General features: G+C 37.2%; 1 pseudogene; it reads right to left on the reverse strand.

Moving 5' to 3' along the window:
• Positions 1–7,881: 7,881 nt before the first annotated feature.
• LOC118759904 (methionine adenosyltransferase 2 subunit beta-like) lies at positions 7,882–21,991 on the reverse strand (annotated as a pseudogene).
• Positions 21,992–22,725: the final 734 nt, after the last annotated feature.

The following is a 22,725-nucleotide window of genomic DNA, read 5'->3' on the forward strand; positions in this document are numbered from 1 at the left end:
CTCACCAGTATTTATCGTTTCTTGATTTCTGTATGACAGCAATTCTGACTGGGATGAGATTGTGATCAGTGTGTATCTGAGTTCATGGGGTTTAGGAATTGTGTAGTTTGGGGACTGTGGGAAGTTCAGGGTGTGGGTTTAGAAGCACACTGTTGTGGATATGTTTGGTTGACTTTCTTTGTCTATTTGGCACGAGGATCAAGGGTCCTGCTGGCGATGCAGGAGAGTATTCTTTAATCTGAAAGGACTTACACATGCTTGAGCCAGCTGATGGGTCACATCTTCTGTCTACACTGTAAGCAGTGGTCTTAGATTGGTAGCTTAAAGTTAGTCATTCTGGCATAATTTACCTCAGGGAAACATCACGTGGTAAGGATTTGAAGAGTTCAACCCAGGGGGCTGCAGTGTCAGCTCTGTGATTTTTGTCACTCTGGATAAGCATATGAGCCTTCTGATTCTCAGTTTCTCTTCCTGTAAAATGAGAGTATAGTGGTAATTCTACAGGGTTCTGGACATTTAAGTTATAGTGTTTGTTGCAATGAATGGCACGTTACAAGAACTCATCCTAAGCCTTAACCATTCTGATTACCAATCCCTGCCGAATAACTGCCTATTGCCCTAGTGCAGTGCCCTTTTCCTCATAAGGAGGAAAGCAGCCGGTGCTTTGCTGGTCTGCTGGGACATGGACTTCCTACTCCTTTTCCAAAAATCCCACCTCAAGCTCTGCCTCACAGTAAACAGAGTGCTTAAAGCTCTGCCCCAGTGTCCACACCTCGAAGCAACAAGGTCCTTGTTCTGCACTCTGTGTGGCGCTTGCCCCCAACTCTGGCTCTGGACTTGGTTGTAGAGCCAGCAGGGGGCCTTCCTTTGCTCTTCTGTTTTCAGCAGGAGGATGTGGTGCAGCTCACTGCTGAAGGGTGTGTTCAGAGTAGTGGGAGTTGTGTGTATTTTCAGGGTAGTGTGTCTTGTACGTACAAACTTGAGAACTTACGGAGTAAGGGAGTTATGTGTTTATCAGGGTGGTTTGGAAGCCTCCACCATATATATTTGTGGTATGGTTTGTGTTGATATACATATGTGAAATTTCTTGTGGGTTATGTGTATACTAGAGTTTGGGTGCTTATGTAAATTTAGCGTTTGTAGGGAGTGTGCATATATGTTTATGGAAGAAGAGATTATGCGAAGTATAAATTGGCTAGGGAATATGGCAATTTATAGCTTGTGAAGATTTTATACACATTTTTGAGAGGTCAAAATGTTCAGTGTGTGTGTGTACATGGACTGGGGTTTGGTATTCTATTTTGGGGGGTTATGGAAGTTCATAGATGTGTGTAAACTGAAGAGGAGAGATAGTTGAAGATGACTTTGGGGAAGTCTTGATGGGAGTGTATATGTGTGCACACATGCACACAGTTTGGTGGTGGTGGTGGGGTGTGTGTGTGTGTATGTGTGTGTTGGTATGAGGACATGAATCCATTAATATGTGCCTGATTATTTGATTTAACAAATCTGCATCTCAGTGACTTATAATAACAAATGATTGTTTTGTAAGTCACATATCCTCCAGTAGTTGGTTTTGCATTGTTGGTTTCAACTGGATGGAGCAGCATTGTCAGGGACAGAGGAGTTTTTGCTTGTTTTGTTTTCTGCTCAGATGTCATTCATGGCATTTCTGCTTGCATTTCTTTGGCCAACAAAAGTCACTTGGTCATACCTGAGCTCAACAAGATATGATTTTTGAAGATACCTACAGAGAGGGACAATAAATATGCTTTGTAATGGTATATCTGCCACAGTTTGTAGATACATTTTAGGTTCCATGGCTGTGTATATAGTGTCCTGAGGAGTATAAAGAGATCATGTACGAGTGTTTTTAAATGTATGAAGGCTGCTGTGTGACAATGACCCATTGTCAGATGTGGAATGTGTTATAGTGAAATTAGGGACTTTATGTCCATTTCAGCGATGAATGTTTGGATGTCTGTATTCTGTATCGTGTATGTATTATATATTTGAAATATGTATTTCAATTAAATGGGTATGGTGAGTTATTTAATGGTTTTAGAAATGTGTTTTAAGGGAATATAGAAATATGGAAATATGGTGGGTTTGGGTTTATATGGAAGACTGTGTGAATCTGGAATATATTGGGCAGAGTGGTCAAGGGTACATTTATGAATGATGTATGAATGGCTGGGATGCAGGAATGGCTCTGTACAATTTTGAGAGTATTTTGAGATAATGTGAATATGTATACATTTGACAAGACATAGTATGAATTTTACTGTTTTGTGTGTCTTGACAGAAAAAGGAGTTTAGTGAGTGCTCATGGTTTCTAGGAAAGAAGTTGGGTGTGCCTTTTTTAAGTAGATATTTTAGAAAAATGGGAGATTTGGGTACATTTGGATATTGTGAGTTATATCTAATCTGGTGATATGGAAAGATTCTGTTTATAATTTCTCAAGCTAAAGGCTGTGTGTTTGTACTGAAGACAATGTGGCTATGGACATATTTGGATCTATGAGCAAATTGTAGATGTAAGGATGCTTGAGCTTGTGAAGTTGCAGTTGAATATATTTGGGAAATGTGCCTGTGTTCCCATTCTAGAGCTGTGAATGTGTGGTGCGTATTTCTGCTAATGGAATATAGGGTGATTTTATGTACACAGGGCTTTGGAAATTTAAATTGTATACTTTTTTTTTTAACATTCAAAACATAACATGTTATACATAACATCATATCATCTTAAATTAAGGCAAACATGCCTTTGTACATACTTGGGATATACATTTTGGGTAGCAGAGTTGAGTATATTTTTATGTAAAAGTTGCATTAGGGTGCCTTGATGAGACTATATTCATGTATGTGTAGTTTATATGTTTGGGTTTAGAGCTTTATTAAGGGTGGTGCTTGAATTTTATCAACTGCATTTTCTGCAACAGTTAAGATAACCATGATTTTCCATTATTGTGCTAATGCGATGTTTTGCAATGATTGATTCTCATGTGTTGAACCATCTTTGCATAGCAGGAATAATTATACTTGGTCCTGGTCAAGCCTTTTAATGTGTTTTGAATTGATTTCACTAGTATTTTGTTCAGTATTTTTGTATCAGTATATGTAAGTGGTATTGATAATTAGTGATTATCTTTTTTATGTGCAGTTTCCTTATATCGTCTTTGCCTTTGGCATCAGGGTAATGCTGGCCTCATAAAATAAGTTTGGAAGTGTTCACTCATCCTTGATTTAGTTTATTCCTTTTGAAATCTTTGATATAATTCACCAGTAAAATCATCTGATCCTAAACTTATAATATTTATAAGGTTTTTGATTACTCAGTTGATTGCTTCATTATTCTGGTTCTTTATGATTCAAACTTGATATGTTATTTTTCTAGAACTGTCTATTTCATCAAGAGTTTCCACTTTGTTGGCATAAATCTTTTTATATTTCTGTCTTATATATTTATGAAATGAGCAATGACATCCTCTTTTCGCCTAATGATTTGAGTTTTCTCTTCTGCTAGAGATTTGTTAATTTTGTTATTTTTCAAACAACCAAGATTTACTTTTGTTGATTTTTTTTCTGTTTTCTAATTTATCTCCACTGTCACCTTTATTTTTTTCCTTCATTCTGCTAGCTTGTTTCTTTTTCTCTACTTTTAGGTTGCTGGGTTGAGATTTTTTTTCCCTATTATAATACAAATTTTTAATGAACAAATTTTATATAATTTAAAATTATTCTATTTCAAAACACAAGAAAACTTAAAATACAAAGGAAAGAACCAAATAGGAAATATGTATGGCCTATATACATATGTGTATATACATGTACCTATCTATATACATAGATATACATAGATAGATCTATATACATAATATTCATAGATATATAGATATACACAAAATACATTCAAAACAATAGATATTATTTACTCTATATGAAAGACATATATATATTTGTTTTTGAGATAAACATTTTAAATTAAGGTATATTTTCAGTAAAGAACAGTCAGTTGTCACAAGCAGATACAGTACCTAATATTCTAGTTCAGTGTTCACAGGTGTTCATTTATTGTGGGATTCTATGTCTCAGTGTATAAACTATATTCTTTTCTGTGCATCACATGTTACGTAAGAATATAAAATAAAAAGCATAATGAAAACAGTTTAGATATTTTCTCCTTACACTTAAGAAAGAGTAGTAAGTACAAGAAGACTCAGAATTACGTGTCAGCAGTGCGTGTTCATTATTTATGAAAGGTCAGAAGACTTACAGGCTCATTATTATTGATATAACCACAGTATGAATTATCACTTAGAAACAAGTGGCAGCTATATGTTTATATTCAAAATGATAGCTACATATTTATATTTTAAAAACTACACAGAGTCTCTATCTTTCTCTTTATACTGCACTCAATATACACTGCTGTGGAGGGCAGGAGGCACCAATTGTACTTCCAATATATATAACATAATAACATATTTCAAGCATTAAAACTACTTAAGTTACGAAAATCAAGTTTGTTTCTTCAAACATTTTTATCTAAGTTCAAAGACAACATTAGGATAGACACCAGTGATCTTCATACTATTTCACTTTAAAGTAATTATTGTAGAGAGTCAACAGTTGTAGAAAACCTGAAAATATGGAGGTTATGGGAGTGGATGTATTTTAATAGGGAAAAAAAAGCCTACAACAGATATATTTTTGCCTGGCTATCAAACATTAAATAATTATCATTTGTTTTACATTGAACCTGCAGGTTAAGCCAGAATGCTCAAACACAAAAATTATTATTGTAAACATAGCATTATTATTCTTTAGTTTCTTTAGATAATTTCACTAATTCGAGAGTATTTACCAGAAAGATCATTAGGAGTCATCATTAGAGTACTCATACAAGTCTATTTCCTTTATTTTTAAAGAAGTACCATGTATTACATTTTTATTAAAAAAAAGACATAAATTTAATGAAAACCTGTTTGCTTTCATCTCTTTCCCTTTTCTGCTCTTTATTGAATGCTTGTTTTAGACATTTTCTATCCTTTAATCCTCACCAATGTGGGGTGGGTTTACCATCTCGTCTTACGGGTAGAGCTGTGGCTCCTCCGGCTAAGAAAACAATGGATGCCAGAATTAAAAGCAGGGCCCGAGTCCAGAGTTATCCATTACACACCATGATACCCCTGATTATATTCTTTACATCTGGCCTGAGGGGAATGGTGTTGAAACTGGCCAAAATTCTGTTGTTTAGAACCATCACAAAAATAACATCTAAGATTTTATCAGAATATTTTATTTGAACACTTAAAAATGTTGTCTTCACTCAAAACAAACCTAAAAATTCTTGCTTAAATAATTGTATATGTGCTTAGTTTATTCCTACACATAGGTCTGCAGAAGAGTGTGCAACATAAGAAAACATAATCAGTGATCATTTAAGAAACCAGGCATTTGGAAACATCATTTCCAGTGCTTGATCTGCATAATTCAGGCACAACTCATAGTTTTGGATCATTCCATTGATTATAAAAGTTTTCTGGAGGGAGAGGGAAGAGGGAAATACAAATAAATGAAAGCTTAAGAAATGCAGTTGATATATACAATGTTACATATCCAAAGATCCTGTAGCATCCATTGAGTCTTGTTAAATGGCCTGAATAAGCGGAACAAGAAGAGTTTCTCCTCACACCTCTGCCAGGTTAGGCCCCTTATTTTAGAAAGTTGTTTTTTTTTAAGCCATGAGAAGAGAGTGAAATTTAAGAAGGAAGTTTATAAAACCAGTGAGTAGGAATCAAAGCATGGTATTTTGTACCTCTGCATAAACTCCTCAGGGACAAGTACAATGTCCAGAGGATGGCATGTACAGGACTTGACAAACTAGTGTTAGTTAAATATTGTCACAATGAGACTTTAGAGTTTACATTTTAATTTTGTACATGGAGATACAAGTTATTTCTTTGTATCATGATCTTGTATTTCTTATTATAAATCATCACATATAAATTACCTTGAAAAGCTATTTTTGGAGTCTTCAATTGATCATGCTTCCCAGTATTTCTTTATAAGCTTCTGGTTATCCTTAGTGTCAAGATTTAAAATCAGGGTCTCATTTCAAAATTATTTCACTTTGCATGCCAAGACACAGTTTTTTATCTCTTCTAAATCACAAATTTTACATAAATTACCAAATAACCTGTTAAATAAGGATTCTGTGAGTCACAATGTGAAGAAAAGATTCTTACCCCACTTATATAACTTATTCAGCAAGATTGATTGGATCACTATGTGTCTTTGAATTATATTTTAATAGCTGTATTTAGCTGTTGGCATTTCTCTAAGCCCCATTGGTCTCCAAAATCCTCGGGAATCATTTTGTGGGGCCTATATATATTGCAGATGGTGGAATGACCCAAGATTGTGTGTTGTATCTATACTCCTCTCTGGGGATAAAAGTGGACTGTAACTCTCACATTGCATTTTGAGCAGCCCCCTTGCTACATAATACATACAACCTCAAACAGATTTAAAACTGTTTCTGTTTTAGCTTGCTTGTAGCAAGCCACTGAAGATGGAGCACTAAAATATCTTTCCAGGATTCTACACTAAACCAGTGTCCATATCAAAATTGTTATTTTTTAAAAATCTTCCAGACTAAAGCATTTGGTGCATTTGAGTTCTACTTTATCAATAAAAGCCTTCACACTAACACAAGCAAAGAGTCCTTTCCATATTCTCAAGTGAAGGGGGAAAATTAAGTAACTGAAAGACCAGCTGCTTGCAGTAGTGCTTGACACAGCTGGCTCTGGCGAACCCAAAAACTCACAGTGAACTCCAGAATCCTGGTGACCAGCGACAAATGAGTAATATCTGAGCTCAGGCCCCTCTTTGACATTTCGCCCCTTTTCTCTCTATCCCCACCAGCCTACCCCCAAAACCCCAGCCCACCAACCAGGCACACATCGAAACATATCTTCCCCCAAAAAAGCTGAACAGGGTTTACCTTGAAGAAAAAATGGCCTACCCTTCCCATTCAAGGGTCTTATTCTGCCTCACAGAGCCCCACCCCACGAATGTCCAGTGCTTGATGCCCTGCAATTCCTGTGTAGCCTTGGGCAACAAAACCCTGCTTTTGTGACTCAGCCAGGACTGACAGTTAAGGTTGCAATAGCCCCCGGGCATCAGGGGCCTTCTTGCAGCCAAAGCCCATCCAGATCATGTATCCCCAGGCTTGTGAGAAGGGCCTGGCCAGAGCAGGGCCTGATGGATGGCTGGGAAGATGGAGGGAAGAAGAGGGAAGAAGCTCGCCCGGCCTCGGTTGTGGCTGCATCTGAGGCAACACTGACCTGTCTTTGGCTATGGGCTTGGGCAGCTACAGGGATGCCGTCTTTGCACTCACCTGCCGCCGCCTCCCACCACCTCATCATTCCCTTTCCCTACATTCGCTTCCCAAGGATCATGTGGGACCTGTGTTTTTCCTTCCTCAGAAACCTAGGCTGGGACAGGGCCTGCGGGGACAGCTGAAAACCCAGCATTAGTTGCTGGCCATTGCTGTCTTTCCACACTGGGGAGCTGCATGGTCCTTCTGGGAGGGACTACAGTCCAGGAGCTGCTCCTAGGAGCCGAGGGAGGCACCACTGGCCACTGCTGTGATCACAATGTCCATGGAGGTGAAGTGTAAATTTGGGCAGATGCAGGGTGCCTGGCTATACAGAGACATTGTGCATGAGAGTGAAGGATGATGTGTAGGGTCCTGGTGAAGGAAAGAAGGCCTTGTCACCTCCTCTAGTCACCCTGAGTCCTTTGTCACTGTCTTAGAAGAAACATGGATCCTGCAACCATAGCACAAGACGGGGTGGCTGGCTGGGCCTGCTTTCATCTTTTGTCATTGATGAAACATCAAAGTGATTCTTTAATTACTATTCTAAATGGTGTTTGGTGTCCAATGCCCAAGATCTCTTAATTTGGCACATTCAAGTGGAGCCTTTCTGGGGCATTGTACTCCTAAGACAGTGCTCTCAGTGCTAGATCTTAAGGGACTGCTGGGAAGGTTGAAGGCATCTGTAGCTGTAGTTGCACATGTGATTTTATCTGTAGTCATCTACGGATGCCAGATCAGTGAGAAGTTCCTTCACTTCTCTCCATGTTTGACTTGTGGAGGAAAGAAACCCTTATTACTTCCAGCGAGTGCATGTGTGCGGATTAGTTGCTGCTCTGCTGTTTATCAAATACCACAGTCACAGCACTTCAAGCTTTTCAACCTCCCCCTGCAAAATAGGAATCCTCAAAGCAGCCTTCTCCTGACTTGTTCAAAGTACAGTTTTTCTCCTTCTAATTTTGTTTTTCCAGAGAGATTTAGGAGAGTTGGTACATATTCCTCTCTAGAAGGTGTATTTGTCCTGTATACAGCCTGTGAAGATGAGAAATGCTCCAATTACATCTTATTCCTTTGCTAAATTCCTTTGCTAAAAGTTGAGAAGCAGAATCTGGCTGGCTTTTCACTGCATCTGGTCTTGCCTTTGCTGCCTAGTGTACAGCAAAATGAGACTGAAACTCATGCATGATGTGATGAACTGCATCAGAATTCAAAAGATTAACTTGCCCAGATTTTGGTCTTGTACCAAAAAACTGCTACTATTCTTCAGGAGTATAGAAAAAGTGTGTGAAGAGATATGAAACCTCAGAATGCCAATCTAGTTCATATATACCATATTTTTAAACACTTTGTGTATTATTTACCACATATCAGTGAAAATATGTGATATTTGTCTTTTGGGGACTAGCATATTTCACTAAGCATGATGGTTTCCCAGTTGCATTTATTTGTTGGTGAGGGCAGGATTGTTTTGTTTGTTACATTTATGGGGCTATTTATAAGTTCTGGTTATCAATCCTTTATCAGTTGCATAGTTTACAAATATTTTCTCTTATTCTGTCCATTATCTCTTCACTATATTGAGGGTTTCCTTTGTAATGAAGAACTCTCATTGCTTAATGTTTTCCCATTTGTTTTTGCTTTTATTGTCTTGCTTCCGGTGTCTTACATGAAATCTTTGCCCACGACAGTTTTTGCATGGTTTCCCCTCAATGTTTCCGTATAATAATTAGATGGTGTAAGATCATAAATTTAGATCTTTGATTCATTTCAAGTTGATTTTTGAATAATATGTAGGGTAGAATCTTGTTTCATATTTTTGTATGTGGAGACTCAATTTACTCAGCACTTGTTGTTGAAGAGACTGTACTGTCTCCTGGAGCTTATTTTAACTTTATATTTTCAAAGCTTAGTTGGGTACAGATACTTGGATAGATTTCTGGAGTGCCTGTCTGTTTTTGTGCCAGTTCAGGGTGTTTTGATCATTACTATTCTGCAGTGTATCCTGAAATCTAGTATAGTGATGTGTTCTGCTTTCCTTTTGCTTTTAAGATACTTTATCTGTTTGAGGACCTTTGTATTTCCACATGAATTTTAGCATTAGTTTTTTCTAGATCTGAGAATATTGTTGGTGTTTTGATTGGGAATGTTCGCATTGCTTGTGTACTGTAGACATCTTGAAGGTATTAATTGTTCCTATCCACAGACGTGGTAGTGTTCTCTGTTGTTTTGTCTCTTCTTTGACTTCTTTCTTCAATGTTTGTTAAATTCATTGCAGAGGTTGTTTACAGCCTTGGTTAGATCGACTCCAAAATATTTAAACTTTTGTAGCTGTTAGAAATTGAACTGCTCTTACTAGAGCATTGTGTGTATACAAAAGTTATTAATTTTTGTGCATTAATTTTATATACTACAACTTTCCAAACTCGCTAAGTTCCAATAGTTTCCTAGTGAGAATGTTTTGGTTTCTGTATATGTGTGATCACGTCATCAGAAAAGAGATATATTTCCAATTTGTATCCCTTTGATTATTTTTTCTTGCCCAATTGCTCTGACTCAAGCTTTCACAACTATTTTGAATAGATATGGTGAAAGTGGACATCCTTGTCTGGTTCTGTGTCTTACTGGAAATACTCCCAACTCTTCCCCATTGAATATAATTCCTGCTTTGGTTTCTTTCATATATATTGCCTTGATTGTGTTGAGGCAAGTTCCTTCTATACCCAATTTGATTAATGTGTTTTAATCTGCACCTTTTGAAGTAATCATATGGCTTTTACTTTTCAATTTGTTTATGTAATGTATCATATTTATTGATTTGTGTATGTTGAAGCATCCCTGCATGCTGTGCATAAATTCCATTTAGTCTGGTGGGTGAATGATCTTTCTGGTATGGTATTGCATTCAATTAGCTAATTTTTGAGGATTTTTATTTCTGTATTCATCAAGAGTATTGGTCTGTAGTTCTTTTTCTTATTTTTTTTTTTTTTTTTTGGTTCTGGAATTAAGGTGATGCTGGGCTCACAGAATGTGTTTTAGGAGGATTTCCTGCCTTCTAATTGTCTGGATCAGTTTGAAAAGCATTGGAATATGTAGTTCTTATTAAGTTTGGTAGATTTCAGCAAGAAGTCACCTGATTCTGTGTTTTATTACTGATTCAGTCTTGATCTTGGTGATTAGTCTATTTGGGCATTCTGTGTCTCCATGGCTTCATTTTGGTAGATCATGTATGTCCAGAAATCTGTCAGTCTTCTAGATTTTCCATTTAACTGACATGTGGCTATTGTAGTAAATCCATAAGATTATGTAATTTCCATGGCATCTGTTGTAACAGATCATTTCCATCTCTGACTTAATTAATTTGATTAGTCTCCCTATTTTTATTAATTTGTTGTGCCAGTGATGTATCAGTTTGTTTATTTTTTCCTAAATCAGCTCATTTCATTCATCTTTTGTATAATTTTTGGTCTTAACTGTATATATTTCTAATACAATTTTAATTATTTGTTTACTCATGGTAATTTTAGGTTTAGTTTGTTGCTTTATAGATCCTTGAGATGCATTATTAGATAATTTAGTTACTATCTTCCCAATTCATTGATGGGAAGATAACTAATTGTTATAAACTTACCTCTTAATACTGCTTTTGCTGTAGATTTTAAGTTTTGATATGTTGATATCATATTCATTCTTTTCCAGGACTTATTTCCCTTTTGATTTCTTTAATATCCACTGTTAATTAATTAGCCTATTGGTTGGTTTTCATGTGGCTATATATTTTCTAAAGTTCCTTAAGTTAATTTTTAGTTTCACTCCATCTTGGTCAGAAAAGACACATGGTCTGATTTCATTTTTTAAAACTTACTGAGGCTAGCTTTAGGTCCTAGCACACAGTCTTTCCTCAGTACAGTTCCATGCACTGATAGAAGGGATGTGTATTCTGTTGCTGTGGGATGAAAGATTTTGTAAGCATCAATTAGGTTCATTTGATTCATAGTATAACTTAGTTTTGTTTCTTTGTTGATTTTCTGTCTAATATGTCAGTTGATGATAGTGTTGAAGTTTCTCATTGTTTTTGCATTGAAAGTCTATGTCTCCCTTTAGATTCATTAGAAATTTTAAATGCTTTAGGAGGATTTCCTTCCTTCTAATTGTCTTGATCAGTTTGAAAAGCATTGGAGTATGTCGTTCCTATAAATGCATCCTGGTATTGAGTATGCATATACATCTGGTACAGTCACATCTTCCTGTTAAATTGATCCATTAATCATAACATAATTCTTTGTCTCTTTCAACAGTTTTTAAACTAAAGTCTATTTTGTCTGATATTAGAATAGGTAGTCCTGCTCTTTTATGCTTTCCGTGGATATGGAATATCTTTTTTCATCCTTTCACTTTTAGTCTATGTCTATCTTTGTTGATAAAATGATTCTTGAAAGCCAGAAGTAGTTATGTCCTGTTTTTTTCCTCCTCCTCCTTCTTAAAAGATTTATTTTTATTTGAAATGCAGAGTTACAGAGAGAAAGACAGAAATCTTCCAATATGTGTTCAGTTCTTCTAGGTGTTATCCAATTTGTTGGCATAGAATTATTCATATCTCTTGTAATCATTTTTATTTCTGTGATGTTGGCTAAGATGCCTATTCTTTCTTTTTTCAAGTTTTTATTGAAAGACAATGTTACAGAGAGAGGGAGACAGAGATCTTTCATTTGCTGGTTCAATTCAAATGACTACATTGGCTAGAGCTGGGCTGATCTGAGGTCAAGAACTAGGAGCTTTTTCAGGGTCTCCCATGTGGATGCAGGGGCTCAAGGATTTGAGCCATCCTCCACTGCTTTTCCAGGTCAAAACAGGGAGCTATATAGGAGGTGAAGCAGCCTGGACTAGAACTAACACCCATGTGGGATGCATGCAGTACGAGGTGGAGGATTAGCCCATTGAGCCTACCCCAGCAAAAGAAGTATTCATTAGAAAAAATAGTTTGTGGACCTCTGCATTCAAATGGGATACCCAGAAGAAGCCAGACTCATGGCTTTGCAATGAAGAGTAAAGCAGCAGATGGAGATTTCTGTCACTCTCTCCCTTTCTGTAAATCTACCTTTTATAAAAACAGTCACATTATCTCTTGAAAGGTAATGTATATTTCAACACCAATAAGAAACTGAGGATTATCTTTTCTTTTCTTTTAGTGATAGTTTCTTTGAGAAGTAATAAACAGCAGGAGATGTACTGGATCTCCCATGAGAGTTCCGTGAGCCATCTTCTGCTGCTCTCTCAGGCTGTCAGCTGGAGCTGGATTGGAAGTGATGCAGCTGGGAGTTGAGCTGCTGCTCAAATGGGATGCCAGGGCCACAGACAGAGGCTTAGCCTGATACACCATAGTTAGCTTAGCTTAATTATTTTCTTCAAGTTGGAAAGGATTGTGATTTTGTGAATATTTTCAGTGCCACACTCTTGATTTTTCTATTTTGTTTATCTCTAGCCTAAAAATTTCTGTCTTCTACTATCTTTTGGTTTAGTTTTTCTTTTGTTATTTCTATAAAAGTGAACAAATACCTCCTATTTCACAATATAGATTTAGAAGCGTGGTGATACTTCCTACCCTATTCTCCCTCTTGCCTGTATTCTCCACCCACCCTCCTCCTTCCCTAAATTTTTTTTCCTAGTTTTCACAATGACATACTTTCAAAAAAAGTTTTTTGACTCTTATTTTCTGTGTTGCAATTTTGTAAGAACAGGGCTCCTCCCTTTCTCTCCCTTTCCTCCACCCTCTTTTCCCCCTCCCCATCAGAATGGCATACCTGCATTCACTTCACAAGCACAGGTTTAGGATTCCATTAGGTAAATATAGCAAAACATAGAAACTGGACATTTTTCAGTCTATTATCCTTTAGGAGTGTAGGAAAAGGCAGTTCTAATTCTTTTAAATTGTTGATTTGAGTTTTTCCTTTAAACCTAGACTGCTCCATGAAAACATCTGTGGTGAAAGGTTTAAATAATAGATTTTCCCCCCCAAATTTTTGAAGGCTGGGAAGTGGAAGATCAAGACATCTTAGATTTCCGTGTCCATATACTTCTGACTATTCTTCTCTGTGCTTCATTTAGGTCATTGATCCTTTATGTCATCAGTGTCCTCTTCATTTGTGCCTAATCCACTCTTTTGTTTATTATTTTTGATATATTAAAGTATGTATGTTTGATTTCATCACATATTATTAAAATACATATTCTCAATTATCAAGATTGAATATTAATTATTTGTACTAATTCATCTCGAAAACTCCAAAATGAACCAGCCATTTATTTACATGTATTCCACTGAGGAAGGGGCTCTTTGATAGTGTTTCCTTGATTCCCCCAAGACTCCAACAACTGTTTCTATTGTGTTTCTCTCTTTACTGCATTGTTAATGTCACAATCATTCCAGGATGTTTTGGAAGATTCAAACAAGCAGACTAGGTCTCGAACAAGTCAACAGCATTCCATTTGTGATCAAGTGTGTTGATTATTTAGAGCAGATGTTAAAGTATCAGAGAGAGGGAGAGACAGAGACAGAGATCTTCCCTCTGCTGGTTCACTCTGCCAAACATTTGGGCCAGGCTGAAGCCAGCAGCCTAGTAATCGTCCATGGGTTGCTGGAACCTAAGTACACAGGCCATCGTCTGCTGCTTTCGCAGACACAACAAGAGAACTTGAAGTGGGGAAGCCAGGATGTGAACCAGTGTCCATATGGGATACCAGTGTTACAGGCAGTAAATAAACCTTTTGCATCACAGAATCTCACAATTCTGAGATTTTAAATGGCACTTAAGAAATTATAATTAAGTGATACTGATTCTATTTGATAAAGTCAGCTGACCAAACTATCCCATTGGGCTCTCATGAATATGTGTGTCACTGTGCTTAATGATATTATTATATTATTTTGTCTTATTTCCCCTTTGATTTTCCCATTTCACACACTGGTGTTTATGAGGTCTGATCACACAACTTCTCAGATATGACTCTGAGGGGAGAAAAAATAAGGAGCCTGGGAAATAGTACACCTCTGGCTGAGAATTGAAGATTAACAATGAAAAATATTTCTTTATTTATATTTATAGGGCGGCGATAGCCATCATCCATGTGTTGGTTCACTTCCCAAATGCCTACAACAGCAGCTGAGGCTGCTGGGCCAAACTGAAACAAGATGCTTGGAACTCAGGTCGTAGGGATGGTGGGGACACAAGTACTGCACCCAAGTGAGAGATCTGAAAGGAGCTTCTGACTTCTCTCTAGCCCACCCCTGGCCATCGCAGTTATCTTGGAAGTGAATCAGTGGGTGGGGGATCTCTTTCTGTCTCATTTTTTTCTGTAACTGTCTCTAAAGTAAATAAAATGAATCTTTTTTTAAAGATTGTAAATATATATATATATATATAAAGAACACAGGCTCAAAAATACCAAAATGTGAAATGAAAGTATCCATCTATAAGATGCAAAGTACATAGGACACAGACTTTGCATGGAAGCATGTCAACAGTAGTCCATTAGTATAGCAAATAGTTGCTTTAAGTCAATTTTTATTAAAAAAATGTTTGGAATTCCAATACATTATTAACATGTTAAGTATGTATGTCACATAAAAATTTAAAAATCTGTGGAGGTATAAAGTTTAGTGATAATTATTTTATTTTTACATTTTGCTATTTAAGTAACTAGCTTTCTTTTCTTTTTTCCTTCTTTTTTTTTTTTAATTTTATAATAAAATTGCATAAGCTGTGGGATTTCTGTTACCTTCTCCCTAAATTCCTCCTTCCCAACATTTCCCCCTATTGCAATAGTATAGTCCTTCATAAGCAGTGATAGGTCAACCATCATGCTACTGAAGTATATCCTGACATCGTGGGCACAGACAGTGATAGAAAGTACAACATCATATTGTCAAGATAAATCCAACAGTTTCATTGGGAGCCATCTTTGATTTCGAAGTAGAGATGCATGCTGCATTGTATCTTTACGTATAGATAAGACAGTCTCTATTATGCCATTTCTACACAGTCCCTTAAATGAAAAGCCATAAAACAAAATCAACAACAGGAATAAAGTTTAAAAAATTTACAGCATCATGGTGTTAAATAACATGCTACTGAATAATCAATATGTTGATGAAGAAATGAAAAAGAAAACAAAAGACTTCTTGTAGAAAATTATGCTACTGTGTGATCTATGAGTCAGTGAAGAATTTAATAAGAGGAAAGAAACTGTTTTGAAGAAATGAAAATTAAAAGCAAGCTTATCAAAACCCATGAGTTGCAGCAAAAACAGTATTGAAAGGGTTATCGATCTTATAATTTGCATGAAGGTAATCTTATATCAGACAGAACACAATCCTTTTGGCAGTGGCTTATGTTACTGATCATAATGGTCTCTAGTTGGGACAATTTGGTTACAAATAGTAGAATTTCATTCTTTTTTAATGAGTGAGTAGTATTCCATGGACTAGATGTACCACAATTTCTTTATCCACTCCTCTTTGCGTGGGCAGCTGGGTTGTTTCCATGTCCATGCTATTGTAGTTTGTACTGCTATAAATATAGAATTATAGATCCTTTTCTCGTATGCAGTTTTCATTTCTTTTGGTATGTTTCCAGGAGCAGGGTATCTGGGTCACACAGCAGGTTTATTTGAATTCTCTAAGCACTCTCCATGATGGCTTCCATAGTGGTTGTACTAGCTTATACTCCTACCAGAGAGTACCTTTCTTACACATCCATGCCAGCAGGTTAGTAGAGTTCTGAATGTAGGCCAATCTCACTGGAGTTAGGTGGAGTCTCAATGTGGTTTTCGTTTGTATCTCCCTGATGACTAGGGAGCCTGATCATCTTTTCATGTTTGTTAGTTATTTGAATTTATTGTTTTGAAAAATGTCTGTTTGTTTCCTTTGTCTGTTTCTTCACTGGGTTGTTTGTTTTATTCTCCCTGGGTTTTTGAAGCTCTTTGTAAATCCTAGATATTAGTCTACTATCACTTGTGTAGTGTGCAAAAATTTTCTCTCATTCTGTTGGTTGCTTCTTCACTTTTTTTATGTAGTCTCACTTGTTTATTTGGCTTTGCCTATGCTTATGGTGACTTTTCTAAGAAGTTTCCCCCAGTGCCTTTATCTTGGAGAGTGCTTCCTATGCTTTTTTAATAGTTGAATGATTTCTGGGTGCAAATTTAGGTCCTTGATCCATTTAGAGCTGATTCTTATAAAAGGTGACAGGTGTGGGGTCTTGTTTCTTATGCAAGCTGCTATCTAGTTGTTCCAATAACATTTGTTGAAGAGACCAGGCTTTTGTCCCTGGAGTGTTTTCAGTTTTCTTGTCATACATTAGTTGGCTATACATGCGTAGGCTCAGTTCTGGTGTTTCTATTTGGTTCCATTGATTTTCTTATCTGTTTCTATACCAATACCAGACTGTTTTGATGATCATTGCCTTGTAGTATGATGAGGTCTGGAATTGAAATTCCTCTAGCTTAATTTTTATTTTTCAGAATAGCTTTGGCTAGTCACGGTTTCTTGTTTTTCCAGTTGCACCTTTGTATGTTCTTTCCTGTTTCTGAGAAGAATGCTGTTGGGATTTTGATTGGGATCACCTTGAATTTGTATAATGTCTTCTATTTCTTTGTTTTTCTTAAAATGTTATGTAGTTTTCATCATAGAGGTCCTCCGCATATTTGGTTAGATTAATTCCTAGGTATTTAAAATTCCTTTCCAGTATTTTAAAGGAGACTGTACTTACACTTATTTTTCAGCCCTGGAATTTTTTGTATATACTAGTGCCATCTATTTGTATTCATTAGTTTTGTATCCTGCTATCCTGTGAAAGTCTGTTATGAACTCCAGTAGTCTCTCTTTTTTTTTGTTTTAGATTGTGAAATATTTATTACTCTAGGGAATAAACTTTGCATTTATTCCAGTAATAGCTTGGCTAATGAAATCTGCATTCTCCCTCGATCTTTTTTTTCTTTCTTTCTTCCTTCCTTCCTTCCTTCCTTTCTTTCTTCCTTCCTTTCTTTCTTTCTTTCTTTCTTTCTTTCTTTCTTTCTTTCTTTCTTTCTTTCTTTCTTTCTTTCTTTCTTTCTTTCTTTCTCTTTCTTTCTTTCTTTCTTTCTTTCTTTCTTTCTTTCTTTCTTTCTTTCTTTCTTTCTTTCTTTCTTTCTTTCTTGTAGTCTCTTGATTGAGTCTTTTGGTTCTCCTTTGTAGAGAATCGACTTTCTACCAAAGAGATAATTTCATTTCCTCATTTATGATTTGAATTTCTTTAATTTGTTTTTCTTGGCTAATAGACCCGTCAAGGACTTCCAATACTATGTTGAATAGCAGAGTTGCAAGTAGACATCCTTGTCTAGTTCCAGATCTTAGGGGAAATGCTTCCAGTCTTTCCTCATTTAGTTTGATGCTTTCATTGGTTTTTGGTAAATTGCTTTGATTGTGTTGTAGAATGTTCCATCTATGCCTATCTTGCTTAAGGTTTTTAGCATGAAATGGTGTTGGGTTTTATCTAATGCCTTCTCTGCATCTATTGAGGTGATCATATGGTTTTTATTTTTCAATTTGTTGATTCGGAGTATCACAATTATTGATTTGCAAATGATGAAACTGCATGCCAGGGGTGAATCCCACATGGTTCAGGTGAATGATCTGCTTGATATACTGTTGTATCCTATTGGCTAACATTTTGTTGAGGATATTTACATCTATGCTTATCAGGATTATTGGTCTGTAGTTCTCTTTTTCTGTTGTTTCTCTATCTGGCTTTGGTATTAAGGTGACATTGGCTTCAGACAAAGAGTTTGGGAGGATTGCTCCTCTTTCTATTGTTTGCAAAAGCTTGTGGAGAATTGGGGTGAGGTCTTGAAATGTTTGATAGAATTCAGCATTGAATCATCTGGCCCAAGACTTTTATTTGTTGAAAGGGATTTAATTACCAGTTTGATTTCAGGCCATGTTATAGGTCTATTTAGATTATCAACTCCCTCATGATTCAATTTTAGTAGATTGTATGCATCCAAAAATCTCTCCATTTCTTCTGGGTCTGTTGATTTGTTTGCATACATTAACTTAAAATAGTGCGTAACAATTCTATGTATGTCTGAGGTATCTGTTGTTATATTTTGTTTCTTGTCTCTGATGTTATTGATGCATATCTTCTCCCTCCTTTTTTGATTTGTTGCCTATGGAGAATCTATTTTGCTTATTTTCTCCAAGAACCCAGCTCTTTGATTCATTGATTTTTTTTTAAAGATTTATTTATTTTTATTACAAAGTCAGATATACAGAGAGGAGGAGACACAGAGAGGAAGATCTTCCATCTGATGTTTCACTCCCCAAGTGAGCCGCAACGAGCCAGTGAGCGCCGATCCGAAGCCGGGAACCTGGAACCTCTTCCGGGTCTCCCACGCGGGTGCAGGGTCCCAAGGTTTTGGGCCGTCCTCAACTGCTTTCCCAGGCCACAAGCAGGGAGCTGGATGGGAAGTGGAGCTGCCAGGATTAGAACCCCCACCCATATGGGATGCTGGTGCGTTCAAGGTGAGAACTTTAGCCGGGGCCCAGAATTTAATCAGAAGAAAATGTTTTGAAGAGATGAAACTAACAACAAGAAAAAAATCAAAATTCATGTGATATAGTTTCTGCTGATTTTTGTTGGTGAAATGTGTCTCCTGTAGGCAACAAATAAATGTTTTTTTTTTAAAATCTACTAATGTATGTTTGATTAAGTTTCAGCGATTAACATTTAGGGTTAATATGTATGGTGGTAATTTGGTCCTGTTATTTTAGCTGTGGGTTATTCATTGATTTAGTCTTCTGTTGTCTTTATTGGGGTGTTCTCTATATTTGCCTTTGGTTTTGTTGGTTGCTATTCCTTTTCTCTGTTAAGAGAACATCTTTAAGTATCATTATTAGTAGGGAATGTTTGGAAGAGGCAAATTATTTTAACTTTTCTTTACTGTGAAAGAATTTTGTTTCATTTTCAATGACAAAGGAAAGTTTTGCTAAATATGTTATCCTGGGCAGATAATTTTTTTCTTTTAGAATCAGGAATATGTCGTTCCATTCTCCAATTTTAGTATATGTGCTGCTGAAGTGAGCACATGTTGTTCCATTCTCTTCTGGCCTGTAGAATTTCCTGTGAGTGGTCTTTTGTGAGTTTAATTGCCATTCCTTTATATGTCAATTGATTTTTTTTTACATGCACATTTAAGGATCTTTTCCTTATCTTCGGTTGAAGAGAGCTTGATGATCATGTGTCTTGGTGAAGATCACTTTTGATCAACCCTGCTGGGAGTTCTGTGCCCCTCCTGGATGTTTTTTCTCAATTCTTTCTCTGGATTAGGGAAAGTTTCCCTTATCATGTCATTAAACATATTTGTAAAACCAGTTTCTCTCTCTGCACCTTCTGGGACTCCCATAGCGCTTATATTTGGTCTTTTAATAGTGTCTTTCCATTCTTGAATACTTTTTTTGGCCTGATCCAGCTCTGCTTCCAGCTTTTTGTTTGTTTTTCCCTGGTGACAGGAAATATCTTCCAGTTCTGAGATTCTTTCTTCTGCTTGCTTCATTCTATTTTGGAGACTCTCCACTGTACTTTGAGTTTGTTCCACTGTATTCTTCATTTCTAATGTATCAGCTTTTATTTGATTTATTTCCAATGTGACATAGTCCTTGCATTCCTTGAACACCTGTTTTACGTGCTTGTTGTTGTTCATAAGAAGCTTTATTACAAGTGTTTTGAATTCTGTATCTCCTGTTTTCTTGATGTCTTCCTCAGTGAACTCTGAGATTGGCAAAGGGTTTTGATCCTTTGCGGGGGCGTCTTCAGTAATATTCATTTTGACTTTGTCTCATCTTTTGCTATTAGTCATTGTACTTCTGGTTAGCAGAGTGTTCTCCTTGGGGCAGGTTTTTAAAGCTGTGTCATGTTCAGATCTACTGTTCAATTATACTTATTGCAGTTGGTACACAGCTCTTTGTTTGCAGTTATTTGTGCCATTCCCTCCAGCAAGTTCCAGCTCTGGGTTCTTATGTTAGATTTCCACCATGGTCTCTATCACCCCAGCTTCTGGCTCACCACACTCCACCTCCTGTGATACCATGCTGAGGCTGCACCATTGTCTCTGCAACCTTTCTCCCACTTCTGGTTGGAGCAGTTTCCAGGATTAGGGAGACACCAGGTGTCCTATATATAGCTAGGTTGTTGTTGGTGGTAATCTTGTAGGAACCTGTTGGCCGTTAGGTCTGAGGGCCACACAGACCTATTTTGACCTGTGTGATGCCATAGTTGGTATTATTTTCCTGTGGGACCAGTGCAATGAACTGAGCTCAGTGAGTTCTCACGAGCTCAGCACATGTGCAGCTGTTGTCACTGTTGTCTCTGGAGTCCTAAAACATTTGTTACACTGTACAAAATGGTGCCTGACATGCCCCTACTAGAGTTCTTGATCTGCTGGCTGTCAGGTCTGAGGGCTACCTGGACTTGTTTTGGGAGGAAGTTGTAGAGTGTCACGCTGTTGCAGTTCACTGAGTCAGAAATGAGTTCATTCCCAGCTCAGTGCATGTGCAACCCTGCCCCATTACCCTAGCCTCCTTGATTTGGCTCTAGGAGGTGGACTTGGCTGTGAAGTCCACCCTGTTCCCTCATTGTCCATCCGGGATCTGCCGCACTGGTCAAAAATCAAACAGACCAGCAGGAGTAGCAGTTCTTTGTCTGGGTTCACCTCCCAAGTTCCCAGTGAAAGTCCCTTCCCACCTTGTTGCTGGTGGAGTTCTGGCTGCTGGTGCAGTTCAGATCACCGTTTGCTGAATGCTGCTGGGATTTCAGTAAGTGCAACAGCACACTGTTGTTTTTGCTGCTTTCCTGTGTCTGTAGTCTCCAGGTACCCCTCTGCTGTCATTCTGTCCTCTCCTATTTCCTGGAATGTGCTGTCTCTGCTTCATACCCGTTAATGTTTCTCTGTCCGTTTATTTATGTCCTTTCCCACTTCTACCATCTCGATTCTCCCTCTGCTCATTTCTTGACTGATTTGTTTGATTTGATGTTGTTATGGCGCTCCTTGTATATTCTGGAAATTAGCCCTGTGTCTTCTGTGTAGCGTTCAAAGATCTCCCATTCTGTTGGTTTCTTTTTTACTTTGTTGATTGTTTCCTTTGCTGTGTAGAAATGTCTTAGCTTAGTGTAGTCCCATTTGTTTCTTTTGGTCTTGACTTCTTTTGCATTGTTTTTTTTTTTTTTTTTTTTTTTTTTTTTAGTAAGTTTTTGCCCATGCCTATATCCTGCAGAGTATGTCCAACTTGTTCTTCTGAAGTTTTCATGGTTTCTGGTGTAGGTTTTGATCTTTAATTCACTCCTCTGGGAGAGGTTTCTCAGGACTGTAGTTCTCCAGCAGTTCTCTGGCGGGATTTTTTTTTTTTTAATTCCAAACAGTGTCATAATCTAAGAGTCTTTTCTCTGCCTCCATCCATCTCAAATGGGTCGGCTAGGGCTCCCGCGGGTTTCTTCCCTACCTGAATTCGTACTCATGAGGTTTCAAGTCAGTAATATCCAACTGGTATCCACCTCCGGCAGCTCTGGAACAGGATGCCACCATGACTTATTTTTTTTGTCATAACTTGATATTCAGAGTTGTGTGAATTGTTTTGCTCCTGCAGAATCCAGGGAGATTAGGACAACATTACCTGCAATTCTATAATTCTTGCATCAAATTCTGCATAATTTATCCCTCTTTTTTGGAAATCAAAGCTACACTAAACCTTGGAGGTCAGACAACTTTTTTTCCAGCTAAGAGAAGTATGGAAAATATGTTTAAGGACAATTTTATTCAAGTAACAACTGATAAGTGTTGATTTTCTGAGTATTCTTTCTGCTTACTTTTGTGTATGTTAAAAAAAAAAAAAGGACATGGAAAGGTTAAGCACTAAGTACTCAGGACTACTATTTCAGGGGAGTTCTTTTGACACACAGAGCCTGAGTCCAGATGATCTAGACGTAGCCTGAAGATTCAGAGTAGTGTGCCCTCATCTCTTGCCAAGGCTTCTTGAATGACTACTGCTATGAAGCACTCCTTTATATTCGCTGTCTATTTGCATATAACCTCATATCATATATACATAATGTCATGTATATTCCATATCTAATAATATCATATAATCTTGAGATACAATATTACAGTATTTTCTGTAGTAGAAGAAAAGTAAAAGACAGGCCCCAGACTTCTCTCTCAACTCGGGGGTAGCCAAGCAGGAGCAGACATGAGCTGGCAGCCATAGGACTAAGCTCACTGGAAGCCATCCTTGTGGAGGATCCATTCTGTCTTGGCTCTTG

The sequence above is a fragment of the Ochotona princeps genome, chromosome 14, assembly GCF_030435755.1.
Source record: "Ochotona princeps isolate mOchPri1 chromosome 14, mOchPri1.hap1, whole genome shotgun sequence".
NCBI lineage: Eukaryota > Metazoa > Chordata > Mammalia > Lagomorpha > Ochotonidae > Ochotona > Ochotona princeps.